Source organism: Xiphophorus hellerii, chromosome 23 (assembly GCF_003331165.1).
Source record: "Xiphophorus hellerii strain 12219 chromosome 23, Xiphophorus_hellerii-4.1, whole genome shotgun sequence".
Classification (NCBI taxonomy): domain Eukaryota; kingdom Metazoa; phylum Chordata; class Actinopteri; order Cyprinodontiformes; family Poeciliidae; genus Xiphophorus; species Xiphophorus hellerii.
In genome coordinates, this window is record NC_045694.1 from 8384042 (window position 1) to 8411070 (window position 27029).

The window sequence follows — 27029 nt, forward strand, 5'->3', positions numbered from 1 at the left end:
CAGGCTGTCTCACTGACACTTCACACCTTGGTGTGAAACTTATTTAACATAGCAACGGATCTCAAGAGGCTATTGGCTGCTGATTTGGACTACAAATACGCATCATTGTAGTTCTATCTATCCTCAGTTGAAACAGATCAGGACTTAACTGGCCTTTATAACTACTTGCTGCTATGGGCTGTATATAACTGATTTAACTCAGTAACTGTTACACATGGGATTAGTTTGGCCCTTTGAAATGAAGCTTAACAAAAATTTCAAAATAAAAGCCTTGAATATTTTTACATCAGAAAATTGCTCTTTTGAGCTGTATATAACTGATTTAACCCAGCAATTGTTACACATGGGATTAGTGTGGCAATTTAAAATTAAGCTTGATGAAAATTTCAAAATAAAAGCCTTGAATATTTTTACATCAGGTCATTGCTCTTTTTGGCTTTATTTGACTTTTTCATCCAAAGCACTGTTACACATGGTATTAGTTTGGCCCTTTGAAATGAAGCATACTGAAAATTTCAAAATAAAAGCCTTGAATATTTTTACATCAGGTCATTGCTCTTTTTGGCTTTATTTGACTATTTCATCCAAAGCACTGTTACACATGGTATTAGTTTGGCCCTTTGAAATGAAGCATACTGAAAATTTCAAAATAAAAGCCTTGAATATTTTTACATGACGTAATTGCTCTTTTTGGCTTTATTTGACTTTTTCATCCAAAGCACTGTTACACATGGTATTAGTTTGGCCCTTTGAAATGAAGCATACTGAAAATTTCAAAATAAAAGCCTTGAATATTTTTACATGACGTAATTGCTCTTTTTGGCTTTATTTGACTTTTTCATCCAAAGCACTGTTACACATGGTATTAGTTTGGCCCTTTGAAATGAAGCATACTGAAAATTTCAAAATAAAAGCCTTGAATATTTTTACATGACGTAACTGCTCTTTTTGGCTTTATTTGACGTTTTCATCCAAAGCACTGATAAACATAGGATTAGTTTGGCGCTTTGAAATGAAGCTTAACAAACATTTCAAAATAAAAGCCTTGAATATTTTTACATCAGCTACTTGTGTTTTGAGCATTATATAACTATTTTAACCCAATGACTGTTACGCATGGGATTAGTTTGGCCCTTTGAAATGAAGTTTAACAAAACTTCCAAAATAAAAGCCTTGACAACATTTTAAATCGTACTGAATGGTGCACGTCCGCCTCGCTTAACGTTCTTGCGGTTCTCCGCGTGCCACTGATTACGTCGCGGCGTTCTTTAGCGTCGACGCCGATTTGTGGCGTGACGACGCCGGGCCCAAGCCCGACGGGCGCGCCTTGGCAGGCCCCGGCTAAATTTCTTCCGAAATTTTCTAGTATTCTTTATTTTTCTTCCGTAACCGTTAATGCGGCTCATACCGCTGGGTGCACACCTACAAATGAGGTATCAAAACGTGCAGAAAATTCACGCCATTGGAGCTATTATTTTTGGTGGGATTTGGGCTTAACGTGGCGACATAATTCGCAAAAAACTACGAAAAAAACCCCATTATAAGTCAATGGGAAAAATCCTAGAAATACCCTATTTTTGAGGATTTTCTGTGTCGTCACAAATTCACCTAGAAATGCCATTCAAATTTCATTTTGTAGATACGTCTGTGATCTCTTCGAAAGTGAAGACGGCTCGTCGATACCAGTTACGGTTTGTCCACAATTTGCCTCTAAGCGACCCAAAGTTTCTCATTTTTGCTCAAATTAGAGTGAGAGCCGATCTCGGTTCAGATATGGGCACAACATTTCTTTCTCTCATCGCTGTAAATGTTCTGAGTGAGGTACAGATATGAATCTCGGGACTATCGCAGAAGACACATTGACCTGTCATACGCTCCAAACGCTTTTCGAATATGTATTACGGTTCCCGAACAGGAAGGATTTGTTTCCAATGCTTTTTGTCAGTAAAATGTGTTTGCTCAAACACACAATTGTGTGTTTGACAGCTCAGAGCTCAGAGCTCACACCCTGCTGAGACCATTATTTGCCATAGCAACGGATCTCAAGAGGCTATTGGCTGCTGGTTTGGACTACAAATACGCATCGCTGTAGTTCTATCTATAGTGGACCGCTCAGTTGAAACAGATCAGGACTGAACTGGCCTTTAGAACTAATTGCTGCTATGGGCTGTATATAACTGATTTAACTCAGTAACTGTTACACATGGGATTAGTTTGGAACTTTAAAATTAAGCATATTGAAAATTTCAAAATAAAAGCCTTGAATATTTTTACATCATGTAATTGCTTTTTTTGGCCGTATATGACTTTTTCATCCAAAGCACTGTTACACATGGGATTAGTTTGGAACTTTAAAATGGAGCATAATAATAATTTCAAAATAAAAGCCTTGAATATTTTTACATCATGTAATTGCTCTTTTTGGCTTTATTTGACTTTTTCATCCAAAGCACTGTTACACATGGTATTAGTTTGGCCCTTTGAAATGAAGCATACTGAAAATTTCAAAATAAAAGCCTTGAATATTTTTTACATGAAGTAATTGCTCTTTTTGGCTTTATTTGACTTTTTCATCCAAAGCACTGTTACACGTGGTATTAGTTCGGAATTTTGAAATGAAGCATACTGAAAATTTCAAAATAAAAGCCTTGAATATTTTTACATCATGTAATTGCTCTTTTTGGCTTTATTTGACTTTTTCATCCAAAGCACTGTTACACATGGGATTAGTTTGGCGCTTTGAAATGAAGCTTAACAAACATTTCAAAATAAAAGCCTTGAATATTTTTACATCAGCTACTTGTGTTTTGAGCATTATATAACTATTTTAACCCAATGACTGTTACGCATGGGATTAGTTTGGCCCTTTGAAATGAAGTTTAACAAAACTTCCAAAATAAAAGCCTTGACAACATTTTAAATCATACTGAATGGCGCACGTCCGCCTCGCTTAACGTTCTTGCGGTTCTCCGCGTGCCACTGATTACGTTGCGGCGTTCTTTAGCGTCGACGCCAATTTGTGGCGTGACGACGCCGGGCCCAAGCCCAACGGGCGCGCCTTGGCAGGCCCCGGCTAAATTTCTTCCGAAATTTTCTAGTTTATTTATTTATTCCTTCCTTCCTTTCTTTCTTCATTCCTTCCTTATGTCCTCCTTCATTTCATCTTTCTGCATGTCCTTTGTTTCTTTCTTCCTTCTGTCTTTTTTATGTCCTAATACTTTCCTTCTTTCCTTCCTTGTTTCTTTGTCCTTCCTTCCTACTTTCCTTTCTCTTTTCCTTCCTTTTTTATTTTCAAATACCTTCCTTCCTTCTTTGTCCTTCCTTCCATCTTTCCTCTTTGCTTATGTCCTTTCTTCCTTCCTTCTGTCTTTTTGTTCTTCCTTCCATCCTCTCTTCTTCCCTCTCTCCTTCCTTCCTTCCTTCTTTCCGAAGTGTATAAAATCTGGACTTTTTAACATGAAATGCCTGGAAGAACGTAATAATAATAATAATAATAATAATAATAATAATAATAATAATAATAATAATAATAACTATTCTGGCAGAAGCTTTAATAATTAATGGCCTCGGCGCTGAAATGCACAAACAGCTGAGAAACAGTAAACATTTTATACAGCGTCTCCTAAATCAAAGTGTCACGCGAGGAACATGAACAGATTAAATCACAAGTAGCGAAATATTGAAATATTGCCCTGGTCCTTTTATGCTGCGACAGCTTCAATGATGCTGAGCAATTTGTTGACGAACAAGCAAATGTTGATCTCTGCAAGACAAAAGAAAACATTCCTGCCAAAAACACGATGCAGAAAAAGAGAGCAAAGGTTCTGCATATCAGGAAGGAAGGAAAGAAGGAAGGACATAAAGAAAGATGGAAGGTGACGGGTTGCTAGGTGACGGGCTGGGCTTGGCTGGCGTTGCTAGGTAACAGTGGAACTGGAACTTTTTCATCAATATTCAGGAGATATCACTTAGAACAAGCTACTATATCTTGCTAAGAAGTTACTTGTAAGTTAGTTTTGTGTTATTTCAAGATGTACTAAGATATTTGCACCAGAAACTTGACCAAAAACACTTGGTAAGATTTTGTGTTTTTGCAGTGAGATTGTTCTGGCTGCTGCAGCTCCTTCTCTGTGTCATAAGACGCAGAAATGCATCTTCAACCAGACTGCACATCTCAGGAAAATTAGTGACTAAATAATGAAAATAAAAACGCCCAACCTCACAAATATTATTGTCCCAGTTATTAAACCAAAGCTCGAAAAAGCGGACTTGTCCTGAATGTCCTCCTGGAGCCGAGAGGCTGCAGAGTAATCGGTGTGCTGACTTCTGCAGACCGCTCTCAGTATCTGTCACCAGCACTAGAAGAAGGGATTAACTTCCTGCTAATGAAGGGCAATTCACTGCTGCTACGAGGACACAAGGATATCAAAGTGGAGACCTCACTCTGACAACTACTGCGCTCCAGGATTAGCACTTAAATTACAAAAATGTCAACAGAAACAGAGAGGAGGAGGAGATACTGTACAAACAACACACAAAACATCACATCATTTCTTAAAAAACTGAAATTCAAACTGAATTTCCAGTTTTTTTATGAGTGCAGGATGAATTAATGCAGACACAAACAATATATGACTTCTCTGAACTCTACTAACGCCTCACAGAGCATCAAAGCGACACCAGCAGCCACTTTTCAGTCACACACAGCTCACATGATAATCATCTCTTTTGCACGAAAGCGTAGGGACAACGTTTGATGCATCCACATCTGTGGAAGTGGTAAATTATGGGATGTAATAATTTATTTGTGTCAGTGTTATATAATAGCCCTGGCTGGTCCCATAAAATAAAATGTACCACATTGAAACAGACAATGAAATCTGTCAACAGTGTAAAAATATGTTTTAATCAGTTTCGGGCGGAGAACGAGGAATGCACCGATATGAAAATGTAATATCCGATATTAATATTGCCGTTATTATTTGCTGATATTATATGTATTTCTGTAGTATTTTAACACCTTCAGAAAAAATAATCACCAGAAACAGACAGCAACAAGATGGAAATAAAAATTTGTTGTTCATATCTTCCCAGTTTTATTTATCGGCTGATACCAATGTCAGGGCCGATATGTCGTGCATCCCTACTGAGAGCTAGGAATGCATGATATAAATGGTATGAGGTAGAAACTATAGAAATTTGGCCTACAATAGAGATCTGCAGTTGATGACGTAACCAGCCGGCATCAAAACCAGCTGGTTACGTCATCAACAAGAGGGAAGCAGCATGGCGGAGAACGCAAAGGAAGAGCTCATAGAAAAGGCAGGTGCAGTACATACACGGTGTTCCAAATTATTATGCAAATTGGATTTAAGTGTCATAAAGATTACATTTTTTGTTGTGCTATTAAATTTATAGATGGTATTGTGTGTCAGGGCTCTTTGAACCACTATAATTAATTTCAGAGGTAGGTTGATTAGTTTGTCTGGTGAGCTCAATTAAAGGAAATCTATGTAAGAAGGATGTTCCACATTATTGAGCAGGCCACAGGTTTCAAGCAATATGGGAAAGAGAAAGGATCTTTCTGCTGACGAAAATCATCAGATAGTGTAGTGCCGTCTGACAAGGTATGAACACATTAGATATTTAACAAAAACTGAAGCGTTATCGTACTGTGAAGAGATTTGTGGCTGATTCAGGACAAAGATGGGTTTGTACAGATGGAGGCATAATGAGGAAGGTTTCTGTTATACAAATTCATCGGATTAAGAGAGCAGCTGTTAAAATGCCCTTAGAAAGCAGCAAACAGTTATTTGAAGCTGCTGGTGCCTCTGGAACCTCAAGGTGGAGGATCCTCCAGAGGCTTGCGGTGCATGAAGCTACTATTGGGCCACTGTTAACCAGAGCTTACAAGCAGAAACGGTCGTAGTGGGCCCAGCAGTACATGAAGATTAATTTTCAACCAGACTTGTTCACTGATGACTGCTGAGCAACCCTGGATGGTCCAGATGGACACAGTAGTGGATTGGTGGTGGATGGCCACCACATCCCAACACGGCTGTGACGTCAGCAAGGAGGTGCTGGAGTCATTTTTTGGGCTGAAATCATGGGGAGAGAATCATTGGTCGGCCCCTTCAGAGTCCCTGAAGGTGTGAAAATGACCTCAGCAAAGTATATGGACTTTCTGACTGATCACTTCCTTTCATGGTTCAAAAAGAAGAGCCGAACCTTCAGCAGCAAAATCATCTTCATACATGACAATGCACCATCTCATGCTGCAAGGAATACCACTGTATCATTGGCTGCTATGGGCATGAAAGGGGAGAAACTCATGGTGTGGTCACCATCCTCCTCTGACCTCTGACCTCAACCCTATTGAGAACCTTTGGAGTTTCCTCAAGCAGAAGACCTGAGGGTAAATGCAGTTCATATCAAAACAGCAGCTCTGGGAAGGTTTTCTGACATCCTGCAAAGAAATTCAAGCAGAAACTTTCCACAAACTCACAAGTTCAATGGATCAAGAATTGTGCAGGTGATATCAAAGAAGGGATCCGATGTTAGCATGTAACTCGGTCTGTTAGGATGTTTTTGATTGAAACAGCTTTTGATTCTAGTACATGTGACCACTTAATGCTGCACATTCAAAGAATGACCGTTTGCAGTTCTTTATAATCCATAAAATGTTTAGAAAATCTGCTGTGCATAATAATTTGGAACAGTGCATTTTGAGTTTTTTATTTTTGAAAAAAATACTGTTCTCATGGGGAGCTTTGTTCAGTAAAATTTGATTTATACTGTAATAGTTCATGACTTGAAAATTATACTGACCATCATTTGCACTGACCATTTAAGAAAATCTGATAAAATATCACTTGCATAATAATTTGGAACACGGTGTAAATCATCTGGACCTGGTGTGGGTTTAACCTCCTGCGATCTTCACGCGACGCTCAGGAGAGGCACGGCAGATGTCACGGTCAGACAGCAGGGAAGCGAGGGGTAAAAGCGCAGGTAAAGTCAGCGCAAACCCGACCGGACGCGCAGAAGATAAAATTTGCTGAATCTGATGGACCCCTTAACTCTTCCGGCTTCCGCGGTCGTAGCGCGATGATCGGGAACAGATGTCACCACAGACATGGTCGGACAGCGAGAATGCGCCGTGGGGCAGAGTGACGGTCTGACAGTCTTTCCAAAACCACACAAAAAAACCTTGTAAAAGCATACAACTCATGGGGTTTTATACAAATCATATTGTGATATATATCAATACCGCCACCCATCACAATTTTCAAACAGATATCATGAATTTGATGCTGAATCACACATCCCTGCTGAGAACTACGTGACCTTAAAGGGTTAAAGCAAAAATCTGAATAATGTTGATACACTTGGGGAGATGGGTTCAAAAACATCAAACAGAAACATTTCAGTATTAAAATCCAGCAAAAATGTTTTTAAGTTGCAAAACGTCAAAAGTTAGGAAACTGCATTTCAGTCTTTATTTATGGTGACCATTCTCCTGCCAGGAGAGAAGAAATCCTGCACTGAAGCATTTTTCCTGAGCAGAAATGCATTCAGAGGAAACTGCTGCTGCAGCCTGTTCCTCTGGCATTTAATAAACATTAAAAATATGCTGCCTAGTGCTCTTTTTATGATAAAATAGCTGGTTTCTGTTTACCATTTAAAGATTTCTGGTCCAATTTTGTAGCAATTTACTCCACATTCATCAACGTTGGGAACTCAGGCTTGGTAGTAATTCTTAGGCTTTAAAAATCCAGCAACATGTTTGAAACAGGAAATGGTGTTCAGGAATAATGAGATATTTTGCTGCAAAATGACAAATGAACTGAATATACAGATCTATTTAATAAATTAGAATATTGTTGAAAAGTTAATTTATTTCAGTGATTAAATTCACTCCATGAAACACGTTGTATAGATTAATTTCACACAGACTAATGTTTCAAACCTTTATTTCTGTTAATTATGATGAAAATCTGCTTTTAGAATATTATTTCAGACCAAAGAAAACATTTTTAATACAGAAATGTGGAATTGATTAAAGATGTATTCAAAGTTTATTTACTTTTAATCTGACAATCCTCATTAAGACACATTTTTTAATCTATTTAGTGTAGTTTAAATGGATCAAGAAACAAGTAGAATATTATGAAAAAGTTAAATTTCAAGAAGTGAAACTCAAATTATTTAGAATAATAACAAATAGTAAAATATTTCAAATCTTTTTTTTTACTATAATTTATATGTAATTTAGAAAAAAATACAGAATACTGTGAAAAGGTTATAGCATATTCATGGAAAGTTGAGTGGAAGGAAAAGCATGCAGGTATAACAGGCAATCATTGGGCATCTTAAAGTAAACATAGTTTCAGAAAATATTAAATATTTAAAAATATTTAATAATAGTGTTGTGACATTCTCTAGTGATCTGATTCTTTTGAACGGTTCTTTAACATTAATTTTAGGACTCGGTGACAAACGTTCTTTGTTTTTTTTTTACATCTTTCCTTGCTGAAAATGCTCTGCAGCATCTCTTATTCTATTTAATTTAAAAATATGCTGTATTTATGTAATTGGCCAATAAATAAAACAGAAGAATGGGCTGGATGGATGAAGACAGTACGCGTCTTCATTGCTCACTGTTTCTGTCCATCATGCACAGAATACCTTCATAATTTATATATTATTTTGAAATTTTATATTTTGTAAAAATATATGCACAATTATTTCTGAAAGAACATACTGCTGTTATTTACTTAATACAGATTATTCAACGTTTCTTGTTAACCCACAAAAACAATTAAAATGAAACTATATTACAGATCAAATTTAAATTTAAAACATTTTAAAAATAAATAAATGAAGATTAGAATGAAGTTCCTTCATTATTTAGTAACTCTTCAAACAAAGACATTTGCTGATACCTGATGTTTTTCATGGAGCTAAAAATAACTCCAGTGTTTTATTTCTGTTAGAATCATCTTCAGTTCGTCGTTCCCACTCAATAATGTCTCTTATGCATTAATTATGATCACAATTTCTTACTATGCCCTTGGGTGGCAGCCATGCGACTTCCTGCTTATGTATAAATAATGTCCATTTCTGTTTAAGCAAAATTGCAGCTTTTTCTTCTACATAAAACTCAGTTTTTGGAGGCAGTTTAAACTGATCACTTCACTCTTTACTGAGTCACTACTGCTCTTAATATTTATATTTCTGTAAATAAAGACGTGGCACTTTGTGATTCTCACTGATTTTCATCATAATCGATATGCATACATTTAATATTTCTTCCACGTTCTCAGAGCCATAAAGCATTCTACATAAATGTTAAAAAAGAATTTAAGAGGTGTATATTATGGTTTTGGTTTCCATAATGAGAGTTTCTGAACCACTTTGGCAGCCTGCATATATTACCGCAGCATTTTTGATCAGTCTGATGAGGTGAGAGAGAGCACTTTGAGCTAATTGGGCTGAATACGAATAAAACAACCATTAAACATAAATTACCCTCCCCTAATAACGCTGCCATGTAAAAACTATATCAGAAATCAAATTAATGTTGGCAACAGGTCTCTCTCTAGCAGGGATTGAAGTTTTTTCATTTCCAATACAGATATCTGAAGTTTAGTATCAGTCAATACGATACAGAAAAACAGTGCTGAACTGACTTAAAACGTTTTATTTTTATTTTTTTTAAAACATAGAGTTATAGTAATTATAATTCATAAGTTAAACAAGACATTTTTCCCATATTGTAAGTTAAAATGTGTTGTTCCACTGGCAGATTATTTCGATTATAACTAGGACTTTCTCATCAATATTAAGGGATTATTAACTTAACTCAAGCTCATATTTCTTGATGAAAAGTTACTTGTAAGTAATGGTTGGCAGAGTATAAAAGATTGTACTCAAGTAAGCGTAACAGTACTTCAACATACTTTTACTCAAGTGAAAGTATTTGGTAAAAAGTATTCTCAAGTACTGAGTAAGTGATCAAAATATCAATGATTTAATATTTAAAAATGACAATCTGACAGAACAAAATATAAAGTCAAATGGACATTTTGGTATTTTAAAGACCAAAATGATTCATATAAGTAACATAAATACAAAATAACAAAATCAGGCAAAAAAAAATAAAATAAAAAATCCAAGTCAGTTTCTTTCAATAAAAAAACTTATGTAACTTTAACAAACCCGCAGGTGTGTGTCTGGTGAATGTTTGTTTTTCATTCAGTGGGTAGAAAATCCAGAACTTTTACTCAAGTAAGAGTAAAGATTCTCCATAAGGAAATTAAAGCTTCAGTGTAGTAAGAATACTGTTAAAAATAAATTGTTTAGTTACTGCTAAGGATGAAAACAGATGAAAATGCATCCTACACCAGAAAAGCAACCGTGAAAAGTGTTTCATCACTGAAATCCTCCCCTGTCATTCTCAGGGGTGACAGAGGGAAAACCGCGCTAAGAGAAAGAGGAGATGAAGGAGTGAAGAGGAGGAGTGACTGGGAAATGGAGACGAGTGAGAAGAGTTTGGTAGGGAGGCGCCACACTCGTAGCCCCTCAACGCAACGCTCTCCCCCTCCGGGGGAAGGAGGGAGAACAAGAAAATGAAAGAGGAAAGGAGATAAGAAGATCAAACTGTGACAGGGGAGTGGAGACAAGAAATTACAAGAAAGAGAGAAAAGAGAGGAGAGAAAAAAGGAAACATGACGCTCCCAGAAGGAAATATGGCAGGTCTTTGACAGTGTGACACACTCAGGGAGACTCATGGAGGGGAAACGGGCTAAGCTGTCTTAAACACAGATTAACAGAGAGAGCCGCCGTGATGTCAACTCTGAGCTACATACATGATGAGATGAAGAGTTAAGAGCAATAATGAGACGGTGCTTTATTTAACCACAATCATCCACACTGAATATTCACCTAATTTATGTCTTATTTAGCCACAGATTGATTTAAAGTGGGAAAATATGGAGCAGATCACATATACACTGCAAAAACAAAATATTATCGAGTATTTTTAGTCTAATTTCTAGTACAAAAATCTTAGTATGCTTGAAATAAGACAAAACTAACTGACAAATAACTTTTCAGCAAGATATAGGACCTCATTTCAGTTCCTGAATTAAGATTTAAAAAGTACTAGCTACAAATCTAATTTTTGCACTTATAACTTCAACAATTAAATAACTTAATTACTTAATATTTCCATCAGTAGAGCTGTTACGTTGCGATTAGTGCTTTCCACCACATGGTCAACTTTTTTCTCACCCATTTTTTTTTTCTCAACCGAAAAGCTTTGTACACCTTTTGTGGTGAAATTTTAAACTTAAAATTTATAGTACATTTTTAATTTGTGGTGTTCAAAAATGTACACATATCAATGCCAACACTACATTTTAGACATCTCTATATATAAAAAAGAAATTAAATTCAATTTTTTTTTTTAAAAAAACACCAAAAATGGAAGTTAAGGTAATTTTATTTATGTAGAACATTTTCAGCAACAAGAAATTCAAAGTGCTTTATATGAATTAGAAGGAAATACAAAACCAAAAGAAAGACAAAAAGGTAAAAGTATAAAACTACATGTTTAATAAGAATAATAAGTTGTCCATAATTTATAAACTAGTTGGGGTTTTCTCTGGATTCTTGCTCTGATAAAACTAGATGCTGGTTCTCCATGTTTGATTCTTGTTCTGGGTTGTTAAGTAGATGGTACTTTTTAAGTTTGTTCTAGATTAATATCAGGTCTTGCTCTGATATTAAAAGTGTAAAGCTAAATGTTGGTCTAAAGTAATGCGTACTCCACTGTTTATAAAAGTAATAGACTAAATAGAACCAGTTTTAGTCATTCTCATGAATAAGTTAGGATACCTTTATCCCAAATAATAATGACATGATTTTCATTCCAAAATTTGCAGCCAGGCCTTGGTGGAGTTATCGACAGTTTTTTGGTTCATAGTCATGTTGGATGTTTCAGCTCTGCATCAAATTTATTCATTTATTTTTGCTTTTCTCCTTCAAACGCCTCTGTAGAATTTTTTTTGCACCTTTACTAAAAGTATTTTTTCCCCAAAAATCTACCTGAGTAAATGTAACAAGTTACTACCCAGCTCTGTCCTCATGAGCCTCTCAGAAATGTTTTATCCAGGGATTTCTTTCTTTTTCCAGTGATTATTTCGCACATGGATACAGCCTGAAATGACGCCACGCTAGAGTTGTAACAGGCAAAAGGCACATTTTCACAAGCTGACACATTTTGGCAAGCATATGATATGTGATGCAACTTTTTCTTATCAAAACATTCAAAAGGACAGACTACACATGCAGATGGTCAGCTAACAGCTTTCACTGATACGAAGAGAAAGGCTGTTTTGCTGACAAAGTCATTCAAATGTATTGGAGCAGTTTGATGTGCTAACCAGAATCCCAAATGGAGATATCTTATATGAAACATTGAAGAGAAGCCAGTCCTCCCACATGCTATGACGCTTGGATGGCAGAGTGAGCTGTGAAGAGTGCACAGCACCAATTTCTCTGCCAACTAAGCGCTCCGAGCCGGAGTTACACTCCCCAAATTGCTTCAACTTTAAAGCGTATCTACAGTCAACCTTCTCCTTTTTTAAAATCCTACTGTCACCTTTCATGACCTTAGGCCCCCTCCTTGTTCACTAATTTCCTTCCTCTGCTGTGAAGACGCTCAGTAATTTGGAGTCCGAGATAAGGCCAGGCAGAGGATATTACCTGAGGGGAGACAGTAATTGAATTGGTTCCAGTTGGGTCAAACGCACCTAAATGACAACATGCCAAAACCCAGAGCCCACTTACATAACTCCAAGAAACTTCAAACCGCGGGTCTGTAACAAGAGCGGATGGCAGGAACGCAGCTGTTGAACGCACCGCCGCAGGGCGAAATAAGGAGGAAAACAAGGGAAGACAGCGGCCTGAGTTTCTCTCAGTGGTGATGGGAGTGTAATTTCTGTTGTCGAATGGGAGGAAATAAAGTTATGGGAGCGTCATTTAAAATTTAAATTAGGTGAGTCAAAAGCAGGCCTGTCATGATAACAAATTTTCCTGGAAGATAAACTGCGATAATATATAATTTATATATATATATATATAATATTGTTGTTTCAGACCATTTTCAACTAATATAATGTTACTAGCTTATTTACGCAAGAGCCCATTCTCAAAGATCAATAAACTTTCAATTCTAATGAACATGTAACACTGGAAGACATTTTAAATGTAAAAAAATAAACTAAACAAAACAACAGGACCAACAAGTAAAATGCAACATGAAGTCTGTAAACAAAATTATCCTACAAAAAAGGATTGAAGACTTTTTTCATCCAATTTCTGGTAGAAAGAGAAAGAAAAAAAGAGGAAAAACGATCAATTATGCAAATGGAAATTATTGAACTGGTTTTAATTTATTATGTGATTCAAGAGCAGAGACATGAAAGAGTTAAAGCTGCGTTATTTAACTTTTATAAAAAATGTTTTTGAGAAATGTGTTGAGAAAACATATACGATCACCATGTCATCACAGTTTGTTATGAGACAGATAATCTGTGAAAAGATCGGCCTCCTCCATCTCCTGTTTGATGAATTGCACCGCTCCCGACCAAAAACAACCAATCAGAGGCAGGAGGAGGGTCTTAGCGCTGTCAATCAACCTCATGTACTCGGTACCAAATGTCCTAATGGCAGAGAAACGACTCACCATTACAGGAAAAATGTTCATCAGTCGTCATCGGTGGCCATGCTAACTAGACCTAGCATTCGAAACATGCGATGCTAGCTGCAATGTAGCAGAAAGCAAGGAGGTCTGAGCAGTGCCACATGGAAGAGTGATTAATAGCGCTAAGACCCGCCTCCTGGCTCTTGATTGGTTGTTTCTAGATAGGACTGGGAGCACTGGGAGAAGTGAGTGGAGCTCTATTTTATTCACAGACTATCTGTTTTATATTATCACATCACAGTGAGTTTCAACAAATGTGTAAAAATAAAATTATACAAAAGTTACATGCTGCAGCTTTTTAAAAAAAAGGCATAAATGGAAATATCCCATTTTAGGTTTCTTAATTTTTGCTTGATAATTTAAAACGAACCAGAAAATTTAAAAGACAGATGAAATGTGAGAGAGAAGAGGAAGAGAAAACTGTAATCATCTGAGGTTAAAAGTCACCATCTATAATGTCTTAGAGACCAAGGCTCTAATAAAACAGAAACTATTTTACCTCGCTATTATTTTTTAAACGAGTGAGATGAAAATTTTACCTTTACTTTCATCTCCGCTGTCTTCATTTATGGAGGACGTTTCGTCCAGCTCTCAAGTTTTGCAGGAAGAGATTAAGTTGGAAATATTTTTCATCTAACAAGTCCTTCAGACATGATGGAGAAATTTCTCAGAATTTTCTGATTCACCAAAACATTAATGGAAGAATTTATTTATTTAGCCTGAAAATAAAATGCACACAACATTAATGGTAAGTTTGAAAAACAATAATAAACTACTATTCCTTTCTTTTTAATCTCTGTTTTTGTTTTGTTTTTTTTGCCCTACCTTCATGTCAGTTCATCTACAATCCGAAAAGTCCATACAAGATTTGTTTTATCTTAAAACATAATTAAATATTTAAAAGGAAAATTAAAACAAGACTAAAAATTACTACAGTACTATGTATAATTATTCACACTCCTTGAATTTTGTCACATTTTGTGACAGGCAGCTGTAGCTTAGTTTTTTGGAGGGGGATTTAAAAAGACAGAATATCACAAAACAACATGTGATTATAAAGCAGAATGAACATGTCATTTAATATCAATCAATACTGACAATTACTGATTACTTTTTTGTTTTAAGTACCTGAAACACTGACAGACCGGTGGCGTGACTCTTCCTCTTTTATCCACTGTTTTCACTCCTTTTTTTAAAGCAGTTATAAGGCAAGGAGGCAAAATCTTAAACTGCTGCTGCGCAAGTTGCTCAACAGGTTGCTAGGTAACCATAGAGTGAATGAGTTGCCAGGTAACCATAGGTTGGGCAGCTAAAGCATTTCTTCTGCCTACATCTCCCAGAATGCTGTGCGGCTCTGGATCGGAGTTCAGTGAATATTCTATAAGATGTATCATCTATTGATATTGATTGTGTGTCTACCTTGATGTATTGTTATTGATTTATTGTCCACCCTTAAATAAACTATTTTTATATTTACACTGCATCCAGACAAATAACGTGACCTCTGAACTGGTTGACACTGGATTTTATTTATGTTTGAGGAAATGGGATTAAATACAACTGCATTCCATTATGTTTTTCTAACAGAAAAAAACATGACAAGTCTGATTTTTCTTCCACTTCCCAATCACACACTACTTTGTGTTGGTCCATTAAAGGCGTTTGAAACTTCAGTCCTCCAGTGTCACTTGTCCCGTAACTTTGGATTCTTCCATCCCAATCAAAAACTGATGTTACAGACTCCTGGATTAATAAGACACATTAAAGCTGCCAGGCACCAAATATAGCAATGAGAGAACTGTAGCATTCTCCAAATTATTACATAATGTAAACATGCCATCTCACCATCAAATTATCCATCTTTTCATCTTTGTGCCGTCTTGATTCTTTTTATTCTTTTAAGAAGCAGCTGAAGGCTAATTTACTCAGACTGGTCGTTAACTGGTTTTATGCTGCATGATGTTAACTGTATGCTGTTTTATCTTTTAATCTTGTGTGTTTTAATGTTTTTTTAACAAAGAACTTTATGGTTTTTCACTTGTAAAACATTCTATGTCAATAAAGTTTAATTAATTACTACTAAAACACTGGGCTTCAACAGATTAATGGTTCCCACTTAGAAACCAGTTTCATTCACTTCTCAGCTGTGATTTTTCTTTACTATTTTTTAATTTTCACATATGTTTTGGTATCAGGCACATAAATAAGTTGTTGTTGTTTGTGAGCCAAAACGCACCAAAAAATTGCAAAAATGCTAAAAACTGTGCTTTGAAAATGTAGGTAATCTATCTGGAAGTACATGACCTGAAGGTACTGAGAATGAACTAAAATACTCCAAACATTGGACATTTCAACACATATTTCTACAGCTGTTTCAGGTTAAATAATCCTTCTCCTTATGGAGTCCAGAGAAATATCTGGACTAGACTTTTTCTGTCCAGAGATGTTGAAAATCAAACTACATTTTAGTATATTTGTTGAACCTAAACCACTTAAACCACATTTAAATATCACTACATGTATTTTCATTCACTTTTGAGCCATACTTTCACATTGTCTAAATGGAAGATCATGTTGTCTTTTGTCTCTGTTCAACAATATCTTGCTCTGAATGAACGCTAATGCTGAAAAACAACAATATGAGCAAAAAGCTTGTAAAAATGCTTCAATATCCCTGAATAAATCTGCTGAGCCTCTCAGTGATTATCTGTCAGTTCAGAAACAAAGGCTACTCCTTTCACATGATGTTTTTTGTCGGATTGGTGTGATTAGTGAAGCTTTAAGAACTTTACTCTTTACAAACACGCAGCGCTGCCGATCCACACGAAGCAGGCACATTTTAGAAGATGATACCAGGAGTCAAACGAGTCAATAGGCTTAGAAAATAACCACTAATAAAACCCGCAAAGATTCGTTCTGAGCCCTCGGGCCTTTCTGTGTGGGTGTGGGAGACAGTATGTTATTACATGCTTCGCTGGAGAAAATGCCTCTTTTACATGAAAGGTGCACACATGAGTGAATCCAAAAGTAACAAACAAGCATGAGAGACATCTTCCAAAAGCATGAACTCTATAATCTCAAACCTCTGTTGTGCGCATCCCAGAACAATCGAAACAGTAGATAGTTACCCAGCGGTGAAGACGTGATTGACGTGGCTGCAGGATCGGAGCCTCTGTGGAAACGAGCCAAGCCGTCCGTGGCTGCCCTGTGAAGTCGGAGGGGGGAGGGCGGCCTGGACACGGAGCGACAACGGCAGCAGTCTCCTCAGGAAAGGGAGCCGAGGGAGGGGAAGGACCTGGAACACAGAGAACAGGGTCAGAGACTCAGCCCTGGTGGACAGAAGGAGATTTGATAAGAGATGGACATCATTTAACAGCTGTCATTGGAGTTCAATCTATTCCAGATGCTGGGCTGAACGCCAAAGTCACCATGCTCCTCCGTCCTGAGAGCTCAGCGACGCTCAGAGAGCAGAACCAGCAGAGAGGTGGAGGTTAAAATGCGGTGACACCAAGCATAAAGCAAAGGTTTCCCCCAACCTTTAAGCTAGATAGACGGAGCAACGTGATGGGGCTGTAACTCAGCTTTGTAACTCCGGCTCGGTTCTTGGGCTGTTTATTATCTGCAGACAGCACAGGCGGGTCTGGAATAGAGGACTGCTGAGACACCGGGTGCCGGCCACCGGGAAGAAAAAGGGAGTGGGACGATGCAAGAGGAATGCCAATGAGCATCCCCCGTCTCCACCCTGAGAATTAATTTTCTGCTCTGGCAAAACACAGAAGTGCTAATCAACTCTACCGGGCCTCGGGTTCGATAGAAACCTTAAAGGTGACCCACTGTGCTTCCTTAAACTGGCTAGAATATACATATGGTTGATTCAAAACATGTTCATTACATTTTTTGCACAAAATCATTCTTAGATAGTGAGATTTTATTCTAGCAAATTCTGACTATTTTGAGCTCCTTTCAGAATGAGCCGTTTTAGGGTGTCTTGTCTCTTTAAATCCAAACAAGCAGCTGCTGCTGGCCAGGTCCCCAAATTAACATTTATGCTCACATGTGAAAATGACTGCAAACAGCTCCTCACTTATACAACTGTACATCTTTGAAAAGCAGAAGTAGAGCCTCCTGAGCAACCAACAAGAATTCAGCACTTGTTTCTTCCAGCAGTCATTGTACAGCGTATCAAAACCACCATCTACAATCACTCTTTGAATAATTTTTAATTAATATTAGTTACAACAACATTTAATTTTCCTTTGGGATCAACAAACAGTTTTCGAATTTAATTTGGATGGTATTGAATACAGTGGTCAAACCAGCTGACCAAACTCTGGAGTTCCGCTTGGGTTGCTAGGTAACAGACTGAGCTTCGCTGGGGTTGCTAGGTAACGGGCATTGCCTGCTAATTTTGTGATGTTACATTCCGAAGGTTTTTGAAACGGGTAATTTTTCTGACAGTTAAAAACATTAACTTATTGTCAAAAATTGACTGGGTGTTTTTTTTCCCCCAAGAGCTGAGATTGTTTTTAGAAGCAGTTGAGACTCAAATGAAAGTATAGAAACATGCAAAAGGTGAATTTTGCACACTAAGTCCCCATAAGCCACAAATAAAGTATTTCCTCTAAGCATCATCCTGATCATTGAACTGTAAAAATGTGTTATTCTGATTTGACATCACAAAGAATTGAAGTTTGGAGCTAATGGAGTTGCAAAAATATCTGACAAGGATTTTAAACAAACGTTATAGAAACACGATAATGCGCAAACATTTTAAAACCACTCAAAAATCCTTTATACTTTTCTTTCATGGAGCAAGAATTTCCTGTAACCTTTCAAAGTTTGTCCTGGTCAGAAGTGCTGAAGGCCTCCTGAAGGTCATCCAAAGTTCTCCTTTCGTCTTCAGTGGCTTTTTTTTACTTTTTTTACGTCTTAGAAGAAACAAATCCAGCAGGAGAGACGCATCATCCTTCAGTTTTGAAAACAATCAGAACACCCTATGACTGTGTTTTTCTTCAACTTCTGGACATATACTGTAAATATTTAACATTAGTTGGTAGTAGTGTGCTTAAGTACAGTTTTGAGAATTTGTCATTTAGCTAAGAAGCATTTTTTTAAACTTATTAGTTCCAGCCCAACACATTTTATTGATACAATTATTTGTCTTATTACCCTGCATTCCTCTAAAAGCTATTGTTACAAGAAGAAGAACAAATCATTTTTGTCCCACAGATGTATGTGTGTGTTCAGATCAGAAAACTAATTTTCTTTTTGGTCTGCATCAAGATCATAAATGTCCTCAAAGGGCCGGTTGTGGTAAAATGTACTGAAAAAAATACTTGTTAAACGTACAATTTTCTCTATGTTTGGTTAGTACTTCTTAAAATGTAGCAACTTTTAACATCTTTTCACAATACTGTAATTTAGCCCTATATAAATGAAAACTGATTTGATTTGACTGAACTTTAATGCTGTTGTCTTTAAAGTTCTGCATAAATAGTTACAGCGGACCGGATTTGGCCCGCACGCCTCAAGTTGAACACATATGTTAGTCATTTTAAAGAAAACTTTAAAATCTTTCATCACCTTGGATAAAAGGAGCAAAAACAATATAAGGGATGTCTCAAAGGCTCTGAAGCATTACTTTATATGGAAATGTTAGTCAGCACTCAGTTTGGCAGAAAGGTGTGTAAGATTTCCAATAAATATCTAGTCCAGAGGTTAGGAGGAAACACAACACAGATAAAAGTTTAATGCCACGCTGTAAGAGGAGTTGAACTATTTGAAAGTAAAAAAGTGTTGTTTATAATTCACATTACGGCTTTTTATACTGTATGAGGAAATAGGATATTCCTTTGACTTATTGTTTTTCTGCCTGTCAGACCACCGGTACCGACGAAATCATTGTTCCCATTATGTGTTTTTGTAGAAAAGGGATGTTTGTTTACGTTTGTGAAACTGACAGAATATTTTACTGATTTTACGTATTCAATATGCTACTTTTTTCTTCTGCTGCATCCCGGGAGAGTGTCAGAATGAAAGCTGAATGAAACAGACCGCCGTTACATCACCAGCAACTGCGGGAAAAGTGAAAGACAGTTCTCATTTCCAGATCCGACAGCGGAAAAACTCAGCACAGCAGCTATATCGGGCCCTCGCTCACAGTAAATTACATTCCCCCACTCACCACAAATAATGAAATGTTAGATTGTAGAGGATATTAACATGTTTAAAGGTTTGTTAAAGATATTAATTTATTTAAGGCAAGACTGCCCGAAGGGGAAAACAGCAGGGAGTAGCAGGAGGAATGGAGAGAAGGAACAGCATGTTAAATATCAAAAGCAAATGCATAAATAAGGCCAAACAAGGTGAGAAACAGGAAACAACACCGAGCTGCAACAAATCCTACCTCATATTTAAAACTGCTAAATGTTAATGAGATGAAGCGAGCAGAATGGAGAAAGAAAGGTTAATCAAATCCAAAAATGTCAATAGAAAGTTGCATAGCTCTACTTAGCTTGAACCATGCAGACTGAATCCACATATAGAGAGACATCTGAATGCATTAAACAAAACAGTGGAAGAAAAAAATCATCACTTTAATAAATGCTGTGGTGAAGGCAGCCTTCCTACGCAGTTCTGCTCAATTCTCATCTCCCTTTGGTGATCCGCTTGGGGTTTCTCCCATTGAGTTGGATTTCTGCAGCTGAATTCTGGGTAGGGCTTGTGAACAATTGATGTTAATTTTCTGAACTGTTTTTGAATTGTAGTCAGCAAACAACAAAGACTTTCAGAACACTTCCAAATATTGAGAAATTAAAGTTGGAGCAACAGAAATGTTTAAGATATTTTATAGCTGGCAGAGATTTTGTGACCCTTCTCCCCGTGAGGTTGTTTACAGCGCAAGCAATTTCCGGTAATCCTCATCGAGTTGTCGTATTGGCGTTAGCGATTGGGTAAAATCAGATCCAATTGGGAAAGCTGAAGCACATGTGAAACACAAATAAAAAACTGAAAACTATAGGTACAACATGGAAGAATCAATTTGACATGTTTATAACTTAGAGCAGTTAAACTACAAAAACAACACTTTCTAAATTAAATAGCTGCTTATCAAATTACATTATCAGTCCTTATAATGGTGTTCCCTCAAACATAAAATACAAACAGTAAACACCCAGAGGTTAGCCTTAAATGAAGCTTTGCTGTCATGATTTTTAATGTATAATGCTAAAAAAAATAAGCTACCCTTCTTTACTTATTTATTTTTTGTTTGAAGTAAATGAAGTAAAATCATTAAAAAGTGAGTCATCTTTACTTGTCCCACTGGTTAATGAAAAATGCTGCAGCCAGTGTTATTTCCAGAACAAAAAGCATGCAACCATTTCTGAGCTCTACTTCCTGCACTGGCTCCCTGTTAGACTTGATATTGATTTTAAAATCCTGCTGCTCGGCTTTAAAGCCTTAAATGGCCTCACCCCTAAATACATCTCAGTCTTATTGCCCTGACTTTTTCTTTTCCCAGCCATTATGAGAGTCCTATTATTTTTTTTCCCAGGTTACAGTTTGTGGCAGAGAGATGGAGCATTGTTTTCATTAAGCCCTGCTTTTAATGGAATATTCTGTCCATTTAACCTCAGGCAGGTTTTATTTATACTCATATTTCCTTCAAACTACTCTGTTTCTGAAAACATTTAGCAATGTTCAATTAACTTATTACACATTTAATTGTATTTATCCAACTTAAAGGAACATATTATGCTTCCTTGAACAGGTTAGCGTAGATCTATGCGCTATACCAAACATATTCATCACCCAACTCAACATTTACACTCACACAGGAAAATGGCTGCAAACAGACGCGCAATTATACAACCATACATCTTTGAAAAGCAGACATAGAGCCTCCTGCACAACCAACAAGAATACAGTAGTTTCCAGATTGCAGGTCAACAACAAAACATTTGTCTTTTCCAGCAGCCATTGTACAGGGCACACAACCGTAAAACCAGTTGAACTAATGTGCTGGAACTCTGCTCAAGTTGCTAGGTAACGGGCTGGGCTTGGCTGGGGTTGCTAGGTAATGAGCTGTGTCTGCTGAATTGTGATATTACATTCTGGAGGTTTTTTGAAACGGCTAATTTTCTAGACATCACAAAACATAAAGTAATTGCCAAAAACCATCTGGGAGGATGTTTTAATCACTTGGGCTGGTTTTATAAGCTGTTAAAACCCAAACTGAAGTACAAAACATGCAAAACGTGCATTTTGCTTAATTCATTGCCTCTAAGGCCAACTTCATTCTGGATTAATCAACACGATGCTCCTACATATCACAAAAAAATGTGGCCAAACTGCAGCAAAGGTGAAAGATCTTCTGTACCCAACAAGTTTTTGTATCCCTGAAATTGTCACTTCTGCTCTGACTATGCTCTGACCTTCAGGAAGAATCAGAACTGCCCTCATACCCTTAAAAAGTCCAAAACAACCAACGGCTTTTAGAAGTAGCCTTATCTAGCAAATACAATCCACATATGCTTAATGTACTGTCAGTATATGTATATATATAAAAAAAGTTGTTTTCTGAAGGTCTCAGAGGATTGTTAGAAAACAAACAGCATTATAAAGACAAAGGCACACAGACGACAGGTCAGGAGGAAGATGTGAACAAGTTTTAAAGCAGCCTTAGACTATAAAGCAGCATTTAAAGATGAGTGTCTCATGAGGCACGCTTCAATCCATCATCTGAAAATGTGAGGAGAATTACACAACTGGAAACCTACCAAGACACTAATCAGAAAAGCAACCAAGCATCCTTGCAGAAATCCACAGCGGTGGGAGAAGATGTTTACAGGAGGACGACCATTTGTCATGCACTCCACAAAGCCAGCTGACATAAAAAGAGTTTTAAGAAAGAAGAAGTGTTTGCTAGTTAAAACAATATGCAAAATGTCCATGTTTGTGCAAACATCACTGTGGGGCAATGTCTGAACTCTGACACTAATAATGTTTTTTTTATTTAGTTTGTGCAGAACTGTGACTTACAATATCTTGTTAACTTGCACTCTTCATAGTCTGAGGTAGTGGAAGTGTTGTTATCCAGGTGCATTAACCAAATCAGAAATATGATATAAAGAGAAACCTGTGAGCTGCTGGTGTTGCTTTTTCCTCCTCCCACCTCCTATGCCTTATTAATCAGTAAACACCTTGAAAGAGATTTCCTTTGATTGCCTCGCAGGTACATATTCAGTCCGAACTGCAGCCTCAAGATTTACCTAATTCCTTCAGTCTCCCAGCAACCAGCACAGCCAAACCTGGGAGAAATAAGGAGAGTTTAACCCAAGCTAGTCGTCCAACTCCAGCAGCAAATGCGTCAAAGGATGTGTGGGTTTTTGTGCAAGGAACGAGTGGATTGGACAATACAAACTGTGGTTTGAAGAGTATCAGTTGAACTCAATGAGTGATGCAGCTGGTCTGTTAAAATAATTGCAATAACCTTCTGAGGAAACTAGGAGACAGACGGAAGATGAGCTGCAAGCTTGGCAAGAGTCTTTGTAGCTCTGCTTTGGACATAGCAGGAGATGAAACATGCCTAGTGTCACGAACGCTCTAAAAAAGAAACACCACCGTTCTACAAAAGTTTTGAGTCTCCTCTTCTTAATATGCTCTTTCTGAAACCAAAATATCTTATTGTAAAATTCTGAGACGACAAAGACTTTTAACAGGGAACTGAAACTTTTGGAAAAAAGATAAGAGCCAAACAAAGAGATCCACACTATCAACCAAGAGTCCTTGCAGAAATTCACAGCAAACAAGAAAGATTTAAAAACTCTTCCAAATATTTCAAAGTTTTTTTTAAATGTAACTGTCTTTCCTCAGTTTTCTAAACGTTTCATATTTTTCTATAGTACTCAAGGCATTCATCAGGAAATTTCATTTAATTAAAATCACAACATGGTGGCATAAGGTTCACATCTTCTCACTAGATCAAGCACGTTCTCCTCACCGCTTTGAAAAATCAGATCATCGAAGATCTGAAGCGTTTTATCTATAGATCAGATCTCAACACCATCCACTTCATTTGAAGTTGCTGTTGACTAACGAGGGTATTAACTGCTTTGATCTTTGCATTGCAGTTTTAGATGTGTATTTTTCTCAGCATATGAAAAAAAATCCAGATGTGAGGCAAGACTTTAGACGTCCAAATGCATGAAGACAATTTGGTACACAGCGCTTTCCCCCCTTGGCTCTCAGCTGTGCTAGATCCTTCAGCAGCTATTTCCAGTTGTGCGTAACAATCCCAAGTGGATGAATATTCTTGCCATTCATAAAATGTGTGCCCTACAAACCTACATAAAGAGGCTGCTAAGTTATATTGTACTAGTTTAGAGGAAGGAGATTTTTAGTTATTAACTTTAAAATGTATTTTTAACATTTTTCTGATGTAGATGCAGCGTTTCAGTGCTTCAACGTTGTGTGCTCTTAAATGGATAAAAAGCAGATAAAAACTTTAACTAGTTCAGTTTCTGAAAGGGTAAATACGGTGGTAAATATCAGTCTTACAATGATTGTGTATTTCATTTTTTAGTCCACTTTCAGAAGGTCTAAGTCAGGAAAAGCTTCAAAACTAAAATAATGATGAAATGTCAAGAGGAAACCTCTTTAAATCCCATATTTTAACACTTTAGAGATGCAACTGTCTTAAATAGGTTACATTACTAGTTAAATCTGTAAAAAAGTGCAAATTAAATGGAAAATTATATTGTAGCACCAATGAGTTGATTCCAGTAGAGCTTTTCACATTTTTCATGATCACCTGTCAGGTATCTATTTTTTTCTTTTTTCTTGAGGGCAAACAACCAAATGTGGTCACTTTGATGACCAAACAAAATAGGCTCCAAATACCTCTTTAAAAGTTTACTAGGTGGTTAGCAAGCGACTACATAATAACTCTTACTTTTCAGCAAAACAATAAATAAAAAACCTAAAATCCATTCCTAGGATTCTCTCTGAATATTTTTTTCTTTGCAATTTTTCTGCATGCATCACTGAGAGTCCAACTAAAGCTTAAAAAAGTCTATTTACAGTGTAGGAATAATATTTCAGAAACCTGGTCCGATTTTCTGTCCACTTCCCAAAAGGAACTGATAGGAAAATGGGCGAAAAAGCAGACAAAGTTTAAAGAAAAACTTTGACTTTCATAAAACTTGTTAGGCTATTGATTAATACAACATCAAATTCTTATGAGAAAGTATGTCTCCTTGGAAAGAATATCCAAAGAAAGTAGGATGCAAGTCAGTTAGGGTGAATCCACTAATAAAGGCTGTGAGCATCAAATATAAAGTAGTAAAATATTGATCATTTTTATACTTGGCTGCAGTGACACAGATACAGTAGCCAAGCAATAAAAAGGTTAGAAATGCATCAGAAAGAAAGTGAGATGAGACTTATTCAACGCATGTCATTTTATCTGCCAGTAAAGATTTTCACTTCACTTGAAGGACAGTTTTTCAGCAAAAACACAATTTGAGTGGAAGGAGACGGAAACTACTGCTCTCACATGCACATTTTGCATGAAGTATTTATTTCCATTTCTTATTTTTTTGGTTTTAGAAAAATAAATGACATCAAGGGAAATCTTCAAACATGAAAGGATAACTGGATTTATATTCCCTTGATCCTAATAAAGATCAACAAGCTATTTTTTCAGACTTTTAGAGCCAAACATCACGCTTCTGACAGATTTATACTGACAAACAGGCAGACAAAGTGTTGTTTAGACCTTAAGTGCAGATCTGTCAGTCTTTCACAGAAGCACAACATTGACAGTAACACGATGTGTGACTGAATGCTAAAATCCACCCCCACCATTCTGTTGTTCCCCAGTGGCGACCCGCTGACCCTGAAACATTTCAAAAGGAATCCAGTTGGTTCGGAGGACATCAGGCTGTCAAAGCATCACTTTCTTCAAGGTGGATAAGGGGTACTCACACCCCCGAGCCATTTTCACGCATCTCCGCCCCTCCTGCTGGCTTTTCCCCCGAACTGATGCAAGGCAGTACGATAGTTCAGTCGTGTAGCCGCTTGTCAGTTTAAATAGGACAGTGAAATGCACTTCAATCGCACAACACAATTCAGCATCCACAGTTTTAAGCGCTCATGTCACATTCACGCTTGCTGGGTAATAAGGCGTTTTGTCTCTGGGTATAAGGGTTCACTCACTCAGAAAAGTCCAAGCCACGTTCCAGGGGCATGAAATACTGTAGGTTTTGACCAAATCAGTAGGCTATCTAAGAGATCAGGGTTGTGATAGTTTAGGATTATTCATTATAGACATGTTGAGGCGTGACGTCACACACACAAGATCCGGCCCTCCATCTCCCTGCTGGAGGGCAAAACGCTGCTTGCCGACGACAATGACCAGCATTGGTTTTAACTGTCATGTTGTCAACATAAAGCGCATCATCTTAAATGCACTAAATTAATAATCCTTACATCTCCAGGTTTCATTTTGTTAACGTAGTTGCTCTACAGGGGCAACGCGGCTGTGGATCACAAGAAAAAGAATAATCTTTTTACCCTCCAGCAAGAAGATTATTTGTTGTGCGCTCGTGCAAAATTTGCGGATGTAAACAATAACATGCAACGTGTCTATAATTTCGTTTTATTTCGTTGTTACTTTTTGTCAGTTAATTTTAATGAGTTTTCAGAGTGTGCTTGCTAGTTTTAATTAAATACTGTTTAGTTTCAGCTTATTTCTTAGTAGTTTTTGTTTTTTCATACTTAGGTTAATTTTTAGGTCTGAAATTCAATAAGGTCATATTGTTGATGTTGATTGGGTAATGAATACTCAGCGGATACCATTTTCAAAAAATTGATTCAATTATTGTTGAACAACCCACTAACTCCTGTGTTTTCTCCCAACTTTTGCTGCCGGCGTTTTAAAACTAGCATAAGAGACCACCAAGAGAAGTGTGGAGTGCCGTAACTTGCCGACAGCTGATGTAAACATCAGTAAAAAAGGCTATTAGATTCATATACGCGAAAACGAAGGATATTACATTTATAATTTCAGTATATAATTTCAGTATAGTTAGTTTTATAAATGCATAATATAGTTCCAATTAGTTGTAGTTTTGGGTTCAATTAACAGAAATGTTTGTTTTTTTTCAATTTCAGTGTTTCTTATTTCATTAGTTTTAGTTAACTAATCACTTTTGTGAGATATTGCTTGCAACAGATTTTAACTAATTGTGTCAAA

The 27029-nt window shown here is 36.9% G+C and overlaps 1 protein-coding gene across 4 annotated transcripts in view; it reads right to left on the bottom strand.

Moving 5' to 3' along the window:
- The window catches only part of drp2 (dystrophin related protein 2), a 291935-nt gene that overhangs the window by 196387 nt on the left and 68519 nt on the right, over positions 1 to 27029 (bottom strand). For all 4 annotated transcript variants that reach the window (XM_032554734.1, XM_032554735.1, XM_032554732.1 and 1 more), the window contains exon 2: positions 16900 to 17066. The gene's annotated coding sequence lies outside the window, so the exon portion shown is untranslated. The remainder of the gene's footprint in view (positions 1 to 16899; positions 17067 to 27029) is intronic.